The sequence below is a fragment of the Pogoniulus pusillus genome, chromosome Z (genome assembly GCF_015220805.1).
Source record: "Pogoniulus pusillus isolate bPogPus1 chromosome Z, bPogPus1.pri, whole genome shotgun sequence".
NCBI lineage: Eukaryota > Metazoa > Chordata > Aves > Piciformes > Lybiidae > Pogoniulus > Pogoniulus pusillus.
The window spans coordinates 106,726,944-106,747,646 of record NC_087309.1 but is presented as its reverse complement, the minus strand read 5'-3'; positions in this window follow the sequence as shown (position 1 = coordinate 106,747,646).

Here is a 20,703-nt window from a genome sequence, read left to right as displayed (position 1 = left end):
CATACAAATATAACATCTAATTGTGATGGTTAAAGATTTCCTATGTCTATACAAAAATGCCGCTTAAAACTCAGTATCAAAATTCTATTGTTCAACTTTGATTTTGAAGGAATGTCTAGACTCCACTTCTCTCTGCTGCCATTGACTGATGCCTTGTCTACAAAGCCTTTTTTTGGCACAATATCATAATAAAGAAACATTTTATACTCTGCTTTCTGCCCTCTGAAAGATCATGTCCTTAGGCAATGAAAGGTTCTTTGTTCTCGATGAGTGTAATTTTATATCTGATGAGTTTAATTCTATTCATTATTCCAAAGCAGGTGAAATCGGGTCACAATTTAAGATACCACAACACTAAATTTACCACAGAAATAAAATAGGTATTAACTTAATCATGCTTTTAATTTTCTAAACTCTTTATCAGTAATTTATACAAAATTTACTTTTCAGCTTACATTCATTATGCTTTCACACACAAACTGACCCAGTGTTGCCGACAATGAAATCTTTTTCTCTTTGATAAAATGAAGGAAGAAAATTCCTGAACTCAGGCTGAAAATGAATATGTAATTATTATTTCAAGTGAATGTGCAATTTGAGAAAATGGTTAAACTAGCTTTTTTATTTGTTAATCGATTTCATAACCATTGCTCTTTCTGCTGTTACTTTGAAAGCAGTCAACCAGTTAACCATTTACATTAATGCTAGAATTATTTGAAAAAGATGCACACAAAACATCAACCATTTTAACACATTTTAGTGCTTTAATATGAACTTGTGGTGTAACATTTTTATTGAAGAAAACACTTTTAGCTAGTGTTGACTAGTCAATGTGACTTGAAAAGAATTAGCTTTAAAGTATTGTAATTATTCTAATTCATGTGCCAAAATCAGTTCAATGAATTAATGGCAGAATGTAAGTATAACTTTATCCTCCTTACTTCTCAGGCTGTAATCCAGACACAACACACAAACCAGAGGGAAAACATCTTAAATACATTAGGTATCCAGTCAATAGTCTTTAAAGCCACAGTTACCACTCTGATGATGCAGTTTTGTAAAACATTCAGCTTGAAAATTACTCAAAATCTGATTTTCAAGTTTCCCCCTACATGGGATATTCTACATGAAAGTTTACAGCTGTAATTATCAAAGTGGGAGTGGCTACAAAGCTAATTCTGGTAAATATCAGTGCTTTATATAACCAAATGGATTACAAATTCTGTCTTCAGAAATGGCAGCAACATACATTCCAGAACATGTATGTTTCCTAAGTACCTCTGTTTGAAATACAGCGGGTGAATTTTTTTAGACATCTGTGAATATATGACCTTCATTGTCACAGCAGTTCAGCTACTTAAAGTTGTAATCAAATAAAATTAGTAAAAATTCCATGGCATTTAACATTAAATATACCTATCCAGGAGTGTTTAATCTAAGAGTCATCTAGGTTATCATGTTGTCTTCTCTGATAAATAAATTAGGATGCATATTTAGATGTAAGCAAGTGATCTCAGGAGAATAGCTCCTCTTATAGTTGCACTTCTACAGCATGAACTACAGACCCCACTGAAAATATTGCAATTTTGCTTATTATCCTTCATGAAAAACCTCTCACAGGAGTTACAGGTGGTACCTGCCTTTTTGACATCAGAAAACCAGTAACCATCCTCTGCTACCAATTTTCTGTCATGTTTTTTTTTGACAGCGGATGGAATGAGACGCTCTTGAATTGGAAAGAAAATACAGGATTATATTTGAAACAAATGATACAGGAGAATTACAGAGCATATACAGGATACATAACAACCCCGTTAAACTTTCTTCCAACCCAAAACTTGTCTACAATCTCAAATACTCCTTTTCTTTCTGGCTCCAGAGCATCTGCAGCTATAACCAGGCCCACTCCCTCTCAGCAAGCCTATGAGTGCAGTAGACATCACCATTCTTTCCTTTTCACAGCCTGTAATCTAATTCTCCTCACCAACACATTCTAGCTAGGCTCAAACTATCACATCTTGCTGCCACTTTATAAAGAGGTAGCAGAATTATGGGATTGAATAATAATTCTACACTTTCCTGTGTCTGCCTCCTGGACTCTTCTAGTCCCTAGAGGATTTTTAAATCTATTGTTCCCAATGTACAGCAAGATTTTGAATGAGCGCTACCTTGGCATCACTGCTTCTATCAGCTAAGTCTGCAGGTTCAGGGTTGTCACCTCCATAATGAGATGCCGACACCTAACTTGAGCAAACTTGCTCCCGAAGCTAAAGAAACTACAGAGTAATTGACATGACTGCCTGGGACTTAAGCAAGTTTTCTTCAGGCCTCGTGTATTCCTATGTTTTTCAAAACAAACAATCCCTCATCCTATTCAACTGCCAATTTCAGAGACAAGACTAAAGACCTGCCCAGCTGGTATATGGTGATAATAGTTTCTCAGGAAATATCCATTTAAAATACATCTATCTGAGTTGTTTCTCTCTTGGAATTTCTGGCAAGAGAAATTGTCCAGAGTTTTATACATCTCTTAATAGACAGTAAGTTTTCTTTATGGAAATTTTTAGAGTGAATTTAAGTTGGCTGGTCACATTTGACAGACTTATTAGCACAACTAATCTTTCATTCCTTAGTGACTATGGAAGTGAAGTATGAAAGTTTCAGAAGGATTTTCTACCTTTTTTTTTTCCCCAGTAAATAATTATAAAATTGCTCCTAGTAACTATGTAATTTGGTTAACACATATATTTAACAATCTCATTTCAGCTGGCATGGTTTTATTTTCCCCCTGTGTTTATGGATTAGTACAATAAATATTTGTTTGCCTTGAAATACTTTCCTAAAGACTTATTAAAGAGGACAAAAATATATCCCTTGTCTGTTTCTGATACATAATGTAGGAATTAACATTGAATTTCACAGCAATATGCATTTGCTGAAGTAGCTTAGGGAGATAGTTATGAGTACAAATTTCAATTTTCAAGGCAGATAATAGACAGTATCCATTAAAATATGAGGAAAGTATGTGCATTCTCTGGAATGCTTTGAAAAATTCATCAGTAATAGTTTTTATTAGACCAGTACTTGTAAGAAAATAGTTTTCTTTTATTAACAGGTCATACCCAATGCGGTTCTCATCTGAGATACAAAAACTGGGCTTCATTATTATGATGGACTTCTTCAGGATCTCAGTTTCAGAGACTGTTTCCAAAAGTCACAGGTAGATATTTCGTTGTTACTTCTGTATCTATAGCTCTGGTGTGAGAATTCTTTATGAACCTGAGGCTCTGAGTCGGATCAAAGGGGCTAGAGTGCCCTTGCCAATTTGAACATTGTTTAGTATTGCTTTGAAGCAGGAGCAATATCAGGTCTTGCTTCTGAAATAGGAATGTTGTCATTCCCTTTTAAGTTTGCTTGCAAAAGAAAAATGGCAGCAATTTTATATTTCTCTGAAGGCAAATGCTGCAAGATTTTTACAGTAATACAGGCAATCGGAGTAGTCTCAAAGGTCTGTGAAGGAAGGAAGGGATTTTGCTATTCAATTAACAGTTCAGATTTTTTTTTCAAAGCCTATTTACCTGCAGAACCACAAAACCAGCCCAGGCTTAGAGACTGACTAACAACTATAAGCTCACATAAAGATTAACCTTAACACCCAGACCTTTTTAAAGTGCATTAAAGATATAATAAAAGAGATGAGGCTCTCCTCTATCAATGTGCAGCAGCCACTTAGAACCAGGCAACTGCAGCTAACCAGTGGGTCATACCCCCACCAGTGACAGCACAAGATGAGGTTTCCAGGCTACATCAGTGTAGCAACTGAACTAGCTGAGCATGCTACTGATTTTAGCAGCCTGGTTTCAGCAGTGGCTTGTAACTCGTCACCCACAGGCAAATCCATGAATGAGTGTAGCATAAAGTTAAATGTTAAACTGTCCACAATATCTTCCTAACATTGCTTACACTTTGAAACTTGAGGCAAGATACATGTGTTTATTTATTCTGAAAATTCAACTTTGAAAACACTAGCTGTAGGAACAGACACAGAGACATGCATAACCTCATTACATGTATTCCATAATGGACAAGTGAATTTCTGTCCCACTGGAATTAATATACTCTTGGGATTTTAAGCAGTGCGAAAACAGAAATGCTGCCTGTTTCTGAGTAATAACACCTTCTTTTCTAATCAGGCTGAGTTACAGCTTATATGGCTGAAGCCATCTATTACAAAGCAAAGATGGAGGAACATTTGTGTCTTTTGGAATACATGCTAAGCGCAGAAACACAGAGGAAAGCACAACATATAGGAAAAGTGTTGCAGTGTAGGCAGCTAAGAAGAATAGCTTATTTTAAACCATTCTCTCCTTGAAAATTCCTTGAAAGGGACAGACACTGCTATGATCACTGATGATACATTCCTCTGTACTGTCATCCCACACTAGCACACATGCAGCTTTCCTGGTGAAATTTTATAGTATCAAAGTCCCTAGTTTTCTTCATAATTAAGACAGTAGTCAGGATGTCACTCATACAACACTGTTACCTGCTTCAGGCTAAAAAACAGGCTTTGTAATGCTTTGCTCAGAAATGTCAGAATTGAGTTATTAACCACGAATATTAACTACAGAATCTTGTCAGAATCTTTGCACACAGATGTGCACACTTCTAACGCAGCTACACAATGGCAGAGGCAAAACGCAGGAGATGAGCAAAGCTTCACTGTCCCCTACCCACTCTCAAGACATACATAAGACCTTGCCAAATGAACTGATGCAGACTTGCTTTTGTGGAAGTGGGACTGTTGCTTTCATGTTATTTTACTGCTATAGTAATGGATAATCCCACTAGAGTCAATAGAAACAGCCCCCTTAGTGATGGATTGTGCTATTACAGAAAATGGGGAGTAGGAATGGCAGTGTAGTGGGAATGTACATTTCCATCCGTTTCCTCCAGCATCCAGTCTCCAATGCCCTGATTCTGCTCTGCATCTTCCTCAATGTCAAAGAAAGAAAGCATAGTGAGAAGCATACCAATGGTAGTGACAATTGTGTAAATCCACTTCTGACTGCTACAGGTGATCTGGAAGACAAATTAACTTATGTCTTTCAAAAATTCCTCTTCTTTACACAGTATTTTTTTAAAAGGTGGCCTCCAGAAGAAAACATCTGTCTGAGCTGAACTTCTAAGGGTAGGAGACCCAGTCATTTCTCTTGGATATTAAGGCAACTAGCACAAGCTACAGAATAAGTATTACCAATCCATCAGTGTTTTCCATATACTTTATTTGGCCCAGCAGAATCAACATAAAAAGGCTCATTCCCTGTGATTATACTGAAAATTTTAAAACATATTTCACCTCAAGACTTCCTTCAGAGAACTCCAGTTTATATCTTGTATATAAATATATATTTTAAAAATGCCCTTAAGCCGTCTGTGGAAAATACAAACTTACTTAATCTCATCTCTATTAATTTACCACCCTTTAGCACACCCTGCAATTAAGTAATACCCTGATTATATTCCTTTTTTTTTTTTTTTTATGAAGTAAGGCTATCTTTTGATAAGAACAATATGGTATGAATTATTGATATAGAATAAGTGTATCTTGTGAAACTCACTTTGCTTTAATTTGACGTTTAATGCTTTACCATTTATTGCTATCATTTGATCACTTAATCAAGGCCTTATCAGATTAAAAAAAATCAAATCATTTTCTTTTCACTTGTCCTCTCTTATTTTTTCTTTAATCAGATGTGAACAATAGTACTAATTTTCTGCATGCTCTTTTCCATGTCATCATCTTAGGGTTTTAAGTCACATTGTTTATGAGAGACAAGACACTTTACTCTGAAGTTTGCTAGTCAGATTGTCATGAATCACATAGCTTGTCAAGAATTACCACTCCAAATATTCACTTGAAATGAAATAATGAAATCATGTGATCTCACAAATGCAGGTTGATTGCACCATCATCTACAAGCCTTCTGGTCCTGATTCTTACATCATTTTGTACCTTGAGTCATCATCCTCAGTGACATTGAAAGCAAAGCTCATATTTGCATACAGTCATGGAAACTGACCTGGAGACTGACCCAGAATTTCCACCATTTCCTCTTCTGAAGTATAAACAGCGAAAGTGGCCTGGCAGTTATATTTTCTTGGGTCAGGGGAGAGGGAACCAAAAAAGTGGAGAGACGTTTCTGACAGGAAGATTTATTAGAATGAATCTTCGTGGACTGTTTCTAACACCAAGTACAAAGATGTGAAGGTTTTGGTTAGGAATGAATGGCAGCATGTCTACACAAACTCAACAGGAGCATCAGCCCAACTCTGAAGACATTTTCTTTTGCTGTTTCTCTAGTGTTGATGGAAAAAACAGAGGTATTCTATTCATTATTATCACACATGGTAAGGTAAGTTATATCTATTAGAAGCAAGGACAGAAAGATCAAATGATTAAATGCATATGATACTACAATATAATTTTTTTCAGGCATTTATACATATGCATGATTTGTATTTCATATTTCTACATATACTAATTTTAGTGGAAATATTCAGTACTTCTTTAAGCTAGGGACAGAGTGGCTGGAGAGCAGCCAGGAAGAAAGAGACCTGGGGGTACTGATAGATAGTAGCTGAAGATGAGCCATCAATGTGCCCAGGTGGCCAAGAGAGCCAATGGCATCCTGGCCTGTATCAGGAACAGTGTGGCCAGTAGGACAAGGGAGGTTATTCTGCCCCTGTACTCAACACTGGTCAGACCACACCTTGAGTCCTGTGTCCAGTTCTGGGCTCCTCAATGCAAGAGAGATGTTGAGGTGCTGGAACATGTCCAGAGAAGGGTAACAAAGCTGCTAAGGGGCCTGGAATACAAACCCTATGAGGAGAGGCTGAGGGAGCTGGGGGTGTTTAGCCTGGAGAAGAGGAGGCTCAGGGGGACCTCATTGCAGTCTACAACTACCTGAAGGGAGGTTGTAGCCAGGTGGGGGTTGGTCTCTTCTCCCAGACAACCAGCAATAGAACAAGGGGACACAGCCTCAAGTTGTGCAGGGGAGGTCTAGGCTGGATGTTAGAAGGAAGTTCTTGCCAGGGAGAGTGATTGGCATTGGAATGGGCTGCCAAGGGATGTGGTGGAGTCACCGTTCCTGCAGGTGTTCAAGAAAGGACTGGATGAGGCACTTAGTGCCATGGTCTAGTTGACTGGATAGGGCTGGGTGCTAGGTTGGCGTGGATGATCTTGGAGGTCTCTTCCAATCTGCTTAATTCTATGATTCTGCATTTTCAAATCAGGAATGTATGTCTGTTTGTGTCTATATGTCTAAATAAAGTTTGATTTATTTTATCTCGGTCAATGTATGTAAAATATTTAATTTCCTAGTATTTTGTGCTTATACATATTTATATATAATGCATAAATATATATATTAATGATAAGGTGGTAAACATTAATGTAAATATACTATTTATGCATTTAGTGTTTCTTTCAGTGAATAAATGTTACCTAATGCACGTTCTATTTTGAATTTTTTTGTCTTTTTTCAGCACAGGAACCAGAGCTATTATTGCTCATAGAATCCCATATTAGGTGGAAGAATTAACTTTTGTCATAGAATCATAGAATCATAGAATCAACCAGGTTGGAAGAGACCTCCAAGATCATCGAGTCCAACCTAGCACCCAGCCCTAGCCAGTCAACTAGACCATGGCACTGAGTGCCTCATCCAGTCTTTTCTTGAAGACCCCCAGGGACGGTGCCTCCACCACCTCCCTGGGCAGCCCATTCCAGTGCAAATCACTCTCTCTGTGAAGAACTTCTTCCTAACATCCAGCCTATACCTACCCTGGCACAACTTGAGACTGTGTCCCCTTGTTTTATTGCTGGTTACCTGGGAGAAGAGGCCAACCCCCACCTGGCTACAATGCCCCTTCAGGTAGTTGTAGACAGTAATAAGATCACCCCTGAGCCTCCTCTTCTCCAGGCTAAACAACCCCATCTCCCTCAGCCTCTCCTCATAGGATTTGTGTTCCAGGCCCCTCACCAGCTTTGTTGCCCTTCTCTGGACACATTCCAGCACTTCAACATCTCTCTTGAATTGAGGGGCCCAGAACTGGACACAGTACTCAAGGTGTGGCCTGACCAGTGCTGAGTACAGGGGAAGAATAACCTCCCTTGTCCTACTGGCCACACTGTTCCTGATGCAGGCCAGGATGCCATTGGCTCTCTTGGCCACCTGGGCACACTGCTGCCTCATCTTCAGCTTACTATCTATCAGTAGCCCCAGGTCCCTTTCCTCCTGGCTGCTCTCCAGCCACTCAGTCCCCAGCCTGTAGCGCTGCTTGGGGTTATTGTGGCCAAAGTGCAGAACCCTGCACTTGGCCTTGTTAAATCTCATCCCATTGGCCTCTGCCCACCCATCCAGCCTCTCCACGTCCCTCTGCAGGGCTCTCCTACCTTCCAACAGATCAACACCTGCTCCTAGCTTGGTGTCATCTGCAAACTTACTGATGCTGGACTCAATGCCCTCGTCCAGATCATCAATAAAGATATTGAACAGGACTGGGCCCAGCACTGATCCTTGGGGAACACCACTTGTGACTGGCTGCCAACTGGATGTGGCACCATTCACCACCACTCTCTGAGCTCTGCCATCCAGCCAATTCTTGATCCAGCACAGAGTGAATCTCTCCAAACCATGATCTGCCAGCTTGGCTAGGAGCTTCTTGTGGCAGACAGTGTCAAAGGCTTTGCTGAAGTCCAGGTAGACTACATCCACAGCCTTCCCCACATTCACCAGGCGGGTAACCTGATCATAAAAGGAGATCAGGTTGGTGAGGCAGGACCTGCCCTTCCTAAACCCATGCTGGCTGGGCCTGATCCCTTGGCTATCCTGTAGGTGCTTTGTGATGGCACCCAAGATGACCTGTTCCATGACCTTGCCTGGCACTGAGGTCAGGCTCACAGGTCTGTAGTTTTCTGGCTCCTCCTTACGACCCTTCTTGTGAATGGGAATCACATTGGCCAGCTTCCAGTCTTCAGGGACCTCTCCAGTGAGCCAGGACTGCTGATAAATGATCGAGAGTGTCTTGGCCAGCTCAGCTGCCAGCTCTCTCAGCACCCTAGGGTGGATCCCATCCGGTCCCATGGACTTGTGAGGATCCAAGTGACTTAGCAGATCCCTTACTGCTTCCTCATGGATTAGAGGGGGACTGTACTGGTCCCTGACTCCATCCACCACTTCAGGAGTCCAGCTGTCCTGGAGACAACCTGTCCCACCAGTGAAGATTGAGGCAAAGAAGGTGTTAAGCACCTCTGCCTTTTCCTCATCCTTTGTCACTATGTTCCCATCTCTATCTAGTAAGGACTGGAGGTTGTCCTTGGCCCTTCTCTTGCCATTCTTATATTTAAAGAAACACTTTTTATTTTCCTTGGCAGCCGTGGCCAGCCTGAGCTCCAAGTGGGCTTTTGCCTCTCTAATTTTTCCTCTACAAGACCTAGCAACCTCCTTGAACTTCTCCTGGGACACCTCCCCTCTTTTCCAAAGGTGATACACTCTCTTTTTAATCTTTAATTCCTTCAGCAGCTCCCTGCCCATCCAGCCTGGCTGCCTCCCTCGTCGGCTCATCTTCCGGCTCAGTGGCACTGCCTGCTCCTGTGCCTTCAGGAGTTCTTTCGTGAACCTAGGAACTGAAGCACCACTCTGTCAGAACAGAGAAAGAGGCTGAGAAGGAAAAATCACCACACAAGTGCTGTTCCTTTCCCAAGAGGCTGTCACACTGGAAGTGGATTTGCTCACACCTCTTCAGTGTCCTTGTGGTGGGCCAGTCATACAGCAAACCTCTGTAGACCCAGAGGTCAAGAGGATAATACACCTATTTCTGTGTGGCAGTAGTTTTATCTTCATGTTTCATCCCCATGGTTTTCTGGGAAGAACTTAAATTGTCCTTAGCATTTAAGACCAGAAAATGACTGGCTGTGGTTCTCCAGCAATGTTGTATCAAGTCTGTTGTTAACAAGAGGGGGAAATGCACTATTTCATACCAGTTAACAGGTCATATTTCATCATCCCTTAGGATGTTTTATTCAGTCCATTAAACATTTCCAGCTTTGTTATGGTCCAGAGTAACAACTAAAAGCCCTTTATTTTATCACTCCCATACTTTTGTGGACCGTTCTGTATCTGGAAACCATTCAGCACTATAGCTGCTGAACACTGAAAAATGAGGTCTAAGGGAAATATTACAATTGCTTTAAACTCACAGAACTGAGGTAAAGCTTGATTTAGGAGAATACTTTGAGTCAGGTTACCATGGTACCTCCTTACATGTCCCCGTTTTAACAATCTTTATTTTAATTGTAACTAATTGTGTTTAAATATATATATTACATATTTCTATGTAGGTATAAGGTAGGTATAGGCTGGATATTAGGAAGAAGTTCTTCACAGAGAGAGTGATTTCCCATTGGAATGGGCTGCCCAGAGAAGTGGTGGAGGCACCGTCCCTGGGGGTCTTCAAGAAAAGCCTGGCTGAGGCACTTAGTGCCATGGTCTAGTTGATTGGATAGGGCTGGGTGCTAGATTGGACTGGATGATCTTGGAGGTCTCTTCCAACCTGTTTGATTCTATGATTCTATGATTCTATTGCAGAGTATGAAGTTACAGTGTGTGGGTGTTTTGGAGGGGGATTCTCAGTACCTACACCTATTTGGTGGAGGGGAGAAATTAATTGGGGCAATATAAATTTTATAAAAATACACAGATTTGTTAAATTCAATATTCTGAATTTTTGCCACCCCAACCACTGTATATTAACATAAAAGGTCGTACACAGTTATGAAAACAATTTAGGATAAAATATGTACGGGGATTTGTTCCTTAACTAACAAACATTCAAACTATAAACAGAGAGAGGAGTTTTCCCCGCGGTTTAATGCCACTTGGGATCTTTGTACTATTTGCCCAGCAGTCCGGGCTGGAACTCTTTCTGCTCTATGGCAGCGGCAACTTATATTACAGAGATATTAAAGCTTTTACTCACAAGTGTGTGAGTTAATTATTAATCACCCTTCAGGGCTGTGTCACAGCCTGTGCCTAATATCCAGACTTCAGGGGTCTCTACCCACGGACTCTGAGGCTGGAATCGTCCCAGCTTGAGGGGACAAGATGAATCTTCCCTATTTCTGGGGAAATATTGGTTTTCTCTAACCTTTTCTCCTGGCAAAGGATGCGGTCTCTGCCTTGGTGCTGCTGGCTTCTTCTGGATGCTGTGTCCAGGGATTCTGAGCTTGGCAGGATTTCAGGACCAGGAGAAGAGTATCAGTGCTGTCTCTGGCACAGTTCTTCATGGCTTCAGGCCGTGTGTGTGTGCAGACAATCCAGAGTCTGCTTCCTGGTTATCTCAGCGGCAGTAGCCTTTACCAGGCAAGGATAGGCAGCAGGCATGCAAAGAGTGCACAGTTGCTGGGAGTCTGAGCTCCGTAGGTAAATCAATGCAGGATTTGGTCTTGGTAGCACGATAGCATGCAGATGTGCAAGGCTGGCTTAGGAGGCTATAGGCTCCTTATATATAAATGCGCAGGCTTAAATGAGCTCTGCAAGAAAGATACACAGGCAGGTAAGCTGAGATGGAGTCAAAGCATGAGGTCTGAGCCTCTGAGCATCAGAGCTATGCAATGGCATACGAGCAATGATCTGAGCGTCTGAGTGCTGCAAGTGAGGGTCAGAGCAGAGCACATGTCTGAGTCATGCAGGTGCGTCAGAGCAGCAGGGTGCTGCAATGGGGTCCAAGCTGAGCTGCAGGTAGGGTCAGAGCACGTTGTTTCCCTGTGCACCCCAATTTATTGAATGTGGGCCGAGATTAATGGGCCCTTTGGCCACTAGAATGACCAATCAGGTTGGCAGTCAGCCAAACCTTACCATAATAGGCAGAAGCTCTTGCCTGGACTTTCCCAAATATGGGGATCACATGGGCTTACCCCAGGGAGACACGAGCTGGGTGTGTGTGGGCTTACACAACCTGTATACAACCAGGGGTCCTGGCAGAAAACCATGTCCAGGCAAGGCAAGGCATAAACAAGCCTCTTTTTGGGCCTACAGGCCCTCCATGACAGTGGGGGATGTGCATCGATGTGTGTGGTTTGTATATGTATTAATGGAAGCAGTAAGAAAGCAATAAACTTTTAAACATAAGCTGTTTATTCAGTATCCATTATCAGTCAAGAAGCATAACTTTTTGTTTTTACATACCAAGTGTATATCATAGCTTTAATCATTAAAAAGGAAAAAAAACCCAACCCAACCTAAAAGAAAACACAACAAACACGAAACCAAAATAAAACCAAAACAAACAAAAACACCACAAGAAAACAAAAACAAGAAAAGAAAAAAATAGGAAAAAAAATAGAGAACAGTGTAGCAGAATTTGTAACAAAACTTGAAGTACAAATGGCTATATGAGTGTAATAGAAATCACAAATTGCACTGGAGTTTAGACCATATTTTTGTGGAGCTTCATGCATATACATGCTTGAGTTTTATAGTGTCTTACTGGCATGTTGTATAAAGTGGGGCTAGACATTTTTTGTTTATTTTCTTGCTTGTGAATCTAATATCTTTAACCATTATGCTGCTAGGAAGTAGATCACCTTAATAATTCATAGTTAACAGAAGATTTCTCAAGTGTTTTGGTGGCAAATCCAACTGTCTCTGTTGGGCAAGTGTGTTGCTAATCAGAGAAAGTAAATCTGATAGCAGGAACCTTAAAATTTGTTCCTTCTCAGGCAGAAAAGGCCTGAATCTCATCAGTGACACTTTCCTCCTCTGGCCTCTTTTTGGATGCAAATTCAAAATGCAGGACTCAGTCCTTTGGATGTCAATTCAAATTATACCAGATGGCTTTTTTTTCCTTAATGTGTATATGAAATCGCATTATTCGCAACTTGAAGCTGTAACTTGAGGCTCTTTCTTCTTGCTTCATGATGCCTTTTTGTTTTGCCCTCCAAAGGCATCATAATTTTTGCGGAGCCACAGAAGTTGCCTGTTTCGTATGGCCAGAGGGTAGACTTAAATGGTTGGTGCTGAAGAACCACAGGTTACATTTCCTTAGCGCCTTCAAATTCACTTACAGTGTTCAGACTGAAGTAAAAGAAAAAAATGGGTTGTCTCTGTCATAATGACAATTTTATGGAGCCTTGAAAAATGCAGACCTCTGGAGACTGTTTTCACAACTGTCTTTCTAACAACTGGAAAATGAAACTTCTAGAAATGTTGCTGGGTTAATTATTTGCACTTCAGAGATTCTGCTGAAGTGAGAAGGGTTTTAAAGGTCCTAATATGAAAAGGTAAGGCTGCCTGAAGTCTTACTTGCTGTACATCAGTGTAGGACCACTAAAATAGATTTAACTATGCCTTTTACACCACTTGAGCATATGATCAGTGGGAAATTTACTGTTATTGGAAAATGTTTATTGGAAAATGTTGATGGACAGCTACTGTTATATTTGCACTATGGCAAACCCCAGTGGTGCTACATAATCAAGAAAACTTAAAATTCTGCATGAGCAGAGGTTTTCCCTACTTGAATTCCAAATGGATTTCAAAGGAAAGCTAAGGAACCTATCTCCTTTTTTCCTATCCATGGTACACGCACATACATGTACAACACAGAAAGGTCATAAACAAAATGGGCTTGGAAGTTGGTTTCTTTCATGGCCCATACTACAATTAGATTACTTCCTCTTAATTAACACCTATGCACTATTACACATCATTATCATATGAGCAACTCATCATCTCCCCCAAGTGGATCATTACATTATATTAGCAATAGACTTGTTTTGGTCTCTTCTCTGTCTTCTTATTTCTTCTGTGCTCTGATTCAGTGTGAAGCTGAAATTAACTGCATTGTTACATGTCAAAAACAAGTAATCAAAATCAGAAATCAACTTACCACTAAGGAGAAAGTGGTTCATTTGCAACTTCTTTACAGACAGAAAACTTTACCTGTATTCATACATGTACATGCATACACATATATGCATAAGCACATACATATACATAAACATATATGAATGAAATTAATTGGTGGACAAAGAAACGAGTGAGGATAATTTTTTTTCTGAAAATTTTTCTTCTTAAAACTTCTTAGCTTTCACTACAATTGAGCAAGTAGCACAATGCTCCTGAAACACATGAGCCTCATTGCAGATATAAAGCATCACTTCCTACTGTGAGGATGACCAGACGCTGGCTCAGATTTCCCAAAGAGGCTATGGAGCTTCCATCCCTGGAGATACTCAAAAATGTTCTGGAAATGGTCCTGGGCAAGAGGTTTTAGGTAGTCCTGTTTGAGAAGGGGCATTGGGCCAGATGACTTCCAGAGGTCTTTTCAACTATTTGGTGATTCTTTGTTTCTGTGAATTCCTGTTCCAGCTCCTTTTGCTTATAATTATGTGTATACTTCATTCCAAAAGGCCATGTCACTGTTAATAAAAAGTGAGACAGTCTTTTCTGCCTGAACATTAATACATCACTCTCTGCTACCTATGTGTTTCTTACAGAGCTACAGCAAATTTATGTCAGCATATCCTTCTGATATTCCATTCTTTCCATCTGCCAGTGCCCTTTGGCTTTGAGAGTGCTCTTTGGAGCTGTTGTATTTCATCTGTCTCTCCATTACTCTTCAGAATAATTTTCAGGCTGCTCTCAGAGGAAACTAATACTTGAATCTTCTTCATTGCATCAAACCATGAAGGCAGAAGAAGAATATAGGTAAGGCAGTCATCGAGATAGAAAAGCCATCAACAAAGCAGAGCTCTGCTGTGATGAGCTAGAAGATGGATAAAATGTTCAGGTGTAAGAAACTTGGAAGGTGCCAGTGAAAAATAATATTTTATGTTATACAATTTATATCAGCAGGCATTATTGGTGGGTAGAAATACTGCAATGTCTAAAAGATTTTAGGTGCATAGACAAACTGCTCTTCATGCAGAGCTATAACTGTATTAACAATGTGCTATCAATGCTAGTGTTGTGTACAAGTGACTTCTGAGGACATTCGTTTGAGGTTTACTTGAGGGTTTTGAAATTTTAATCCTGGAAAATTATTAAGAAATGCTAATGCAAAGAGCAAGCCAAGTGATGGAGTAGAAACTTGTTAGTTTGGAAGCAGACAAAGACAGATAAGGGATATATGGAAAGTATGGCAGTGATGGAGTCAAAGCCTGTTGAAGTATATGAAGAAAAGTAATTCTTAATTAATTTTAGAGTAGAGTGCTCTTGCCTCAGTATGTTCTGGTAAAAAATTTCAGTGTCAGCCCTTACTCCTCCTGAAACTGAAGTACCCCTCACACACACAAGTGGACCTTACAGGCTGAAGCTGTAAGTGGTCCTTAAAGGCTGCAGATAATCTTGTGTTACCTCACTCTATGTACTACATTTTTCTCTAAAGTGGCAATCTAGCACTTGTTCTGTGGTTTCATAGTCGTATGTCATCTGCACTCACAGAAAGAGCTTGGAATAACAAATAGCAAACTGGTGCAGAGGAACTTGTATGAGCTTTGCTCAGCTGGAAATGATGACATAAGGCAGAAAATACTTAAAAGCTTTGTTTGAATTCTCCTGGGAAAAGAAGGAAAGGAATATAATCCTGAATTGTGTGTATAACAAGCATAAATTAAGTATTATGTAAATACAACTTTGCTTTCCCAATCTACAAAAAATAAGCAGATTACATTCACTACTTCAAGCTACTAAGTCTTTTCACCTCTGGTAGACAAGGAATTCCCAGTTCAAATCTAGAGGTTTTGTGTTGAAAGCTTTTTGTAGTGAAGGATGAGAATAATCAGGTGAAAGTCTTCATTTTGTTTGGTTTTTTTTTTTTTTCTTGAGGTAAAGAAGATTGCTGTCTCAGTGGATACAATAGGACACAGAGAGGGTTCAGTGGGTTTATTTTTCACAGTGGATACTCCCTTCTCCTGGTAGTGAGCAGTTTTGCAAGGATGACAGATGTAACAGATTGAGAGGCAGAATAAATAAATCTGTGCTTGTGTCCAGATCGCTATATCTGGCTTAATTAATTATCTCAGGGAGATGGATATCTCTGCACTACATCACAGATGTGGCAGTAGCTGGAAAATTGACAAAGCCCTTGTATTCCTTGCAGCAAATCTGGGAGTCCTTTGTATGTTCATATTTATTCATTTATGAGTTAGAGAAAAGTCATTCCACTCACTACAAGAAAGTATCAAAACTCATTATTTGTTCAAACTGCAGTGTTTTACAGAGGCTGTGGTTCATCTTCCCATTGCACCATTCGTATTGAGACCTCTCTCCAGACTGTTTGCCATGGCACAAGGCTTTCTTCCTTCTCAGTGTCAGCAAGGACTGATTGCTCAATTACAACATGCATTTCCACCAACATCCCAAAAGAAGCAAATGTTTGACTAAAATCTATGGATTCACTGCTTTGCAGTAAAACACATCATTTTATGCAGTAATACTTAGACTGAGATTTTACTTATACTGTGATATTGCAGAACATGTCCATACAAAACAGATACACTGTGGAAACAGTCTGCAGTCTGTTATTAAAGAAAGCAATTTTTACATCAAAACATTCCTGATAAAGAAATAGATAACCTAACCTAGTATTATAGCCTGTTCAGTCACCACTTTTCAAACATTTTCAAAATAAAACTGTTCTAGCATAAAAAGGATAAAACAGATACAGATTTTCTATTAGAAGTTTCTGTTTAATAGTAAGAAGGCAGGCAGCACACACAAAAAATACTTCTTTTAAATTCTGTGCCTACAAACAACTGAAAATAAAAGTCAGACTCATAGTTTTGGGGGGATTTTTTTTTTCTCTTTTCCACACATAGTGTCAGGCCATCTGTCAGACACATAAAATGGAATATTAGCATGAGTTGTTTACATCCAGAAGGGATACTTTTCATAGCATTTGGTATTTCTTAAAGGGCAGAATGACATGGTTGCTGTGGTCAGAAAAGTAGCAGTGATACTTCTGTGCAGAACAGATTGACTCTATGGTAAGATATTCCTCTGGGGAAAATTTATGCAGTTAACTTGGCTTAAATTGAGCTATATTGATTTATGTCAATGTTAGGCTTTCTGTGCATTTCAGTTATAGCAAATACTGATAAAAGCAAGTATATCTTTTACACCAGAATAAGAAAAGAAAAAAGGAAAAGGAAAAGGAAAAAGAAAAAAAATTAAAAGGAAAAAGGAAAGGAAAAGGAAAGGGAAAAGGAAGAAAAATAAAAAGGAAAAGAAAAAGGGAAAGGAAAATAAAAGAAAAAAGATGGGCACAAAATAACATGAGAATGATGCAGAAAGTCATTACAGGGATTTCTGAATGGGATTTCTACTACCTGGGTTACTGAACAGCATTGTGACCTTTTTTTTAAAACTGAGATTGATGCAATTAGAATATTCCAACTGCTGAACCTCATGGAACTGCTTGAAAAGATCCATAAAGGTGATTGAGGCACTAGAACATTTCCCTTATGAGGAAAAGCTGAGGGAGCTAGGGCTCTATGGCTTGGTGAAGAGGAGGCTGAGGAGTAAGCTCATTAATGTTTATAAATATGTGAAGGGCAAGTGTTGGGAGAACAGATCCTGGGTCTTCTCAATGATATTCAATGATAGGACAAGGGACAACGGATGCAAGTTGGAGTATAGGAGATCCTACATGAACATAAGGAAAAGCTTTTTTCACTGTGAGGATTACAGAGCACTTGAACAGGCTACCCAAAGAGGTTATAGTCTCCTTCTCTAGAGGCATTCAAAACCTGCCTGGGTGCTTTCCTGTGTGACCTGCTCTAGGTGTTTCTTCTCTGGCAGGGAGGTTCCAACTAAGTTCAAGAGAATCCACTGGATGATCTTTCAAGGTCCCTTACAACTTCTAATATTCTATGCCTTTATGATCTGCACAGCAATGCAATTATAAGCAGAGTTAAAACATACAACTGGGAATAATCAAAGCAGATGCTGAAAGTCTGATTGGGCATCACTATCAATCATGTCATTTTCTAAGAATCCATATGTATGAAGTATTTGTGTATGACAACTATAAATGAAATATTATGTAAATACTTAAATACAGTTTAGACATTTCCTAGACTACAATCGAATGTATTGACAAGTCTATATCAGCTTCAGCGTTAGGGTGGAAGAGTACAATAGTATATTCCTAACTCTCAATGATTTTCAGAGTCTTTGCTTTGACCTTTGTATTAGTAAACTTTCTTCCTTCATCTAGCAGAAAATATATCTTTAAATAAAGAAAAATAGCTTTCTGACATGGCAATCAAATTTGTCTGCTATTCCCTTAATTTTAATTCACCAACGATAATGAGTAAACAGCAGAGCTCTGCAATGGTAAATCAAATGTTGTCCCACAGACCAGCCTATAATCACTTTCTAATTAATATATAAATGTCAGTGTGCAAACAGTTTTGCTGAGAGATGCTTCTTAATGCAAGTGGAGGCTTGATAGTGCCTGAAGAGCTCTGTATGAAAGTCAGAAATTGTAGATCTGGGAGGTGTTTTTTTTAATTAAGAAAATATGTAATAAATGAGACAGACATCTCTAAAGTATAGGATTAAATTCTCAAGGACTATCATGAGCAGATGATTCCAGACTCCTAACTAACCTCAGATGTGTCCTGATCATTCTACCCACTTTACCTAACATAATATTTTGTACATCCACTTAGCCACTTGATTACCAAACAGCCTCTAGCATTGTCATGGTTCATTCATTACAGTATTTCATGATCAAGATAAAGATCTGTACTGTTCAGAAGTCTTTGCTTGGGTTCTAGCCACACAAATACAGGTAGCTGTCAAGTAACAGAGTGTCCCATTTAATTTCACTGCAATTAGGAACCACAGAATTTCCTTCCTTCCTGCAAAAGGATCACTTGCCACTTGCTCTGTTTTATTGTTGGAATTTCTTGACCCCACTTTTTTTTTTTTTTTAATACGTGTAAACATTGTCCTAATTAGATAATAAAGCCACTCCAAAATTCTGTCAAAATGCAACAGAATTCAGCACAAACAGGTAAAGTTTTGTTCAGTGACTCCCCAGCAGATAATACAATTCACTCTAAAAGAAGCTGAGAGGGACAACAGCATCAATAAAAAAACGCTGCATAAGCCCCATCATCTGTGTACAACTGTGGGTAATTCAGTTTATCCTTCTTCTCCAGAGGAAAGGCAGCAGAACTGGAAAAGCAGCATCCAGGCTATAAGACATACAGAGCTAATATGGGGAGAAAATATCTACCCATGATTTGAGACCTATATGAGTCTGAGACAGAGATGTTGGATACGCTTTTCTATCGTGCTGTACATGGTCTTGCTTGGGAAAGAAAAATAGCTTCATCTGTTTCAAGACACTAAAAGTTTTTAAGAATCTCCACAATGGGGTTCCTCTGAATCACAATAAAATACACATTCACACTCCCAAAAGGATTTAGTCAATCTAAAGTCTGAAACCAATCTTCCTTAAGGTGGAAAAAAATCTCAGAAATATTTTAATGAATGCTGCTCTTATCATCTGCCCCCAGGAAGAAGAAGACAGCATTTTTGCTAAGTTGTCCAAAGGTAGCATTCAGTTAGCTCTTCACTTCTCCTTTCCAACACTCTCTCTCTTCATGCAATGATTTGGGTTATTCTCTTTCTTCCCCTCTCAAAGCCTTTTATGAAAGAGGGAAATTAGAGGCCCCCTTTTTTTACCTTGTTCTTCTTCTTGCTGTTTTTGTTGGTTGGGTTTGAGTTTGTTGTTTCATCAGTTGTTTGGTTTGGTTTGTAGAGACAGAAAGGCTTTGTGGATGGGAAACATGTATAGTCAAATCATTTTTCTACTAAACACATAATATGATGGGGTACTTCCTATAGCTTCTGGTGGACTAGAAGTAGCGCAATGTCAGCACAGAAAACTATAGTTGCCTGATGTGTCTCCAGTGACAGAGAGAGAAGTAAAAAGCAGAAATACAGCAGATTCCAGGTAGAAAACAAAACAAAACAAAACAAAAAAACCTCGACTTTTGGAAGAGGAAATACCTTTGTCTTTCCTTCTTTTCACTTTCACAGTTTCAAAATCTCTGTTTATTTTTAATTTAGTTGGTGGAGGGCTGTGATGGTTTGGGTGTTACCCACCCCTCCACACATTGGAAATCACCCAAACTAGACTCAGCCAGCTCTGGGAATTGAATGAAGCTTATTATTTACAGTTTAGCACAATATACAAGCAGATATTTACAGTAGATACAGTTATAGACAGAAATATACAAGGTAAAAGGTAATACAGAAATAGAATAGCCCTCCCAGAAACCTGATTCCCCATGAGGGGCTCCCAACTGCCCTTCCACCTTTTCCCACCCCTCTCGACCTTACCCCAGTCCCAAGGAAGAATGGAGGTTCGGCCAGGGGGGTTAGGAAGCAAAGTGGATTAATCAGAGAGATGGCAGAGAGGCTAAAGAAAGAAATGCAGCTCTGAGAAGAAGTAGTGCTTTATCTATGTTTGGATTCTTGTTCTTATACATCTCAGCAAGCCTATGAGTGAAGTAGACATCACCCTTGTTTTCCTTTCGCAGCCGGTGATCTAATCCTGCCCACCAAAATATTCTAGCTAGCTTCAAACTAGCACAAGGGCAAACTTCAGTTTTGTAAT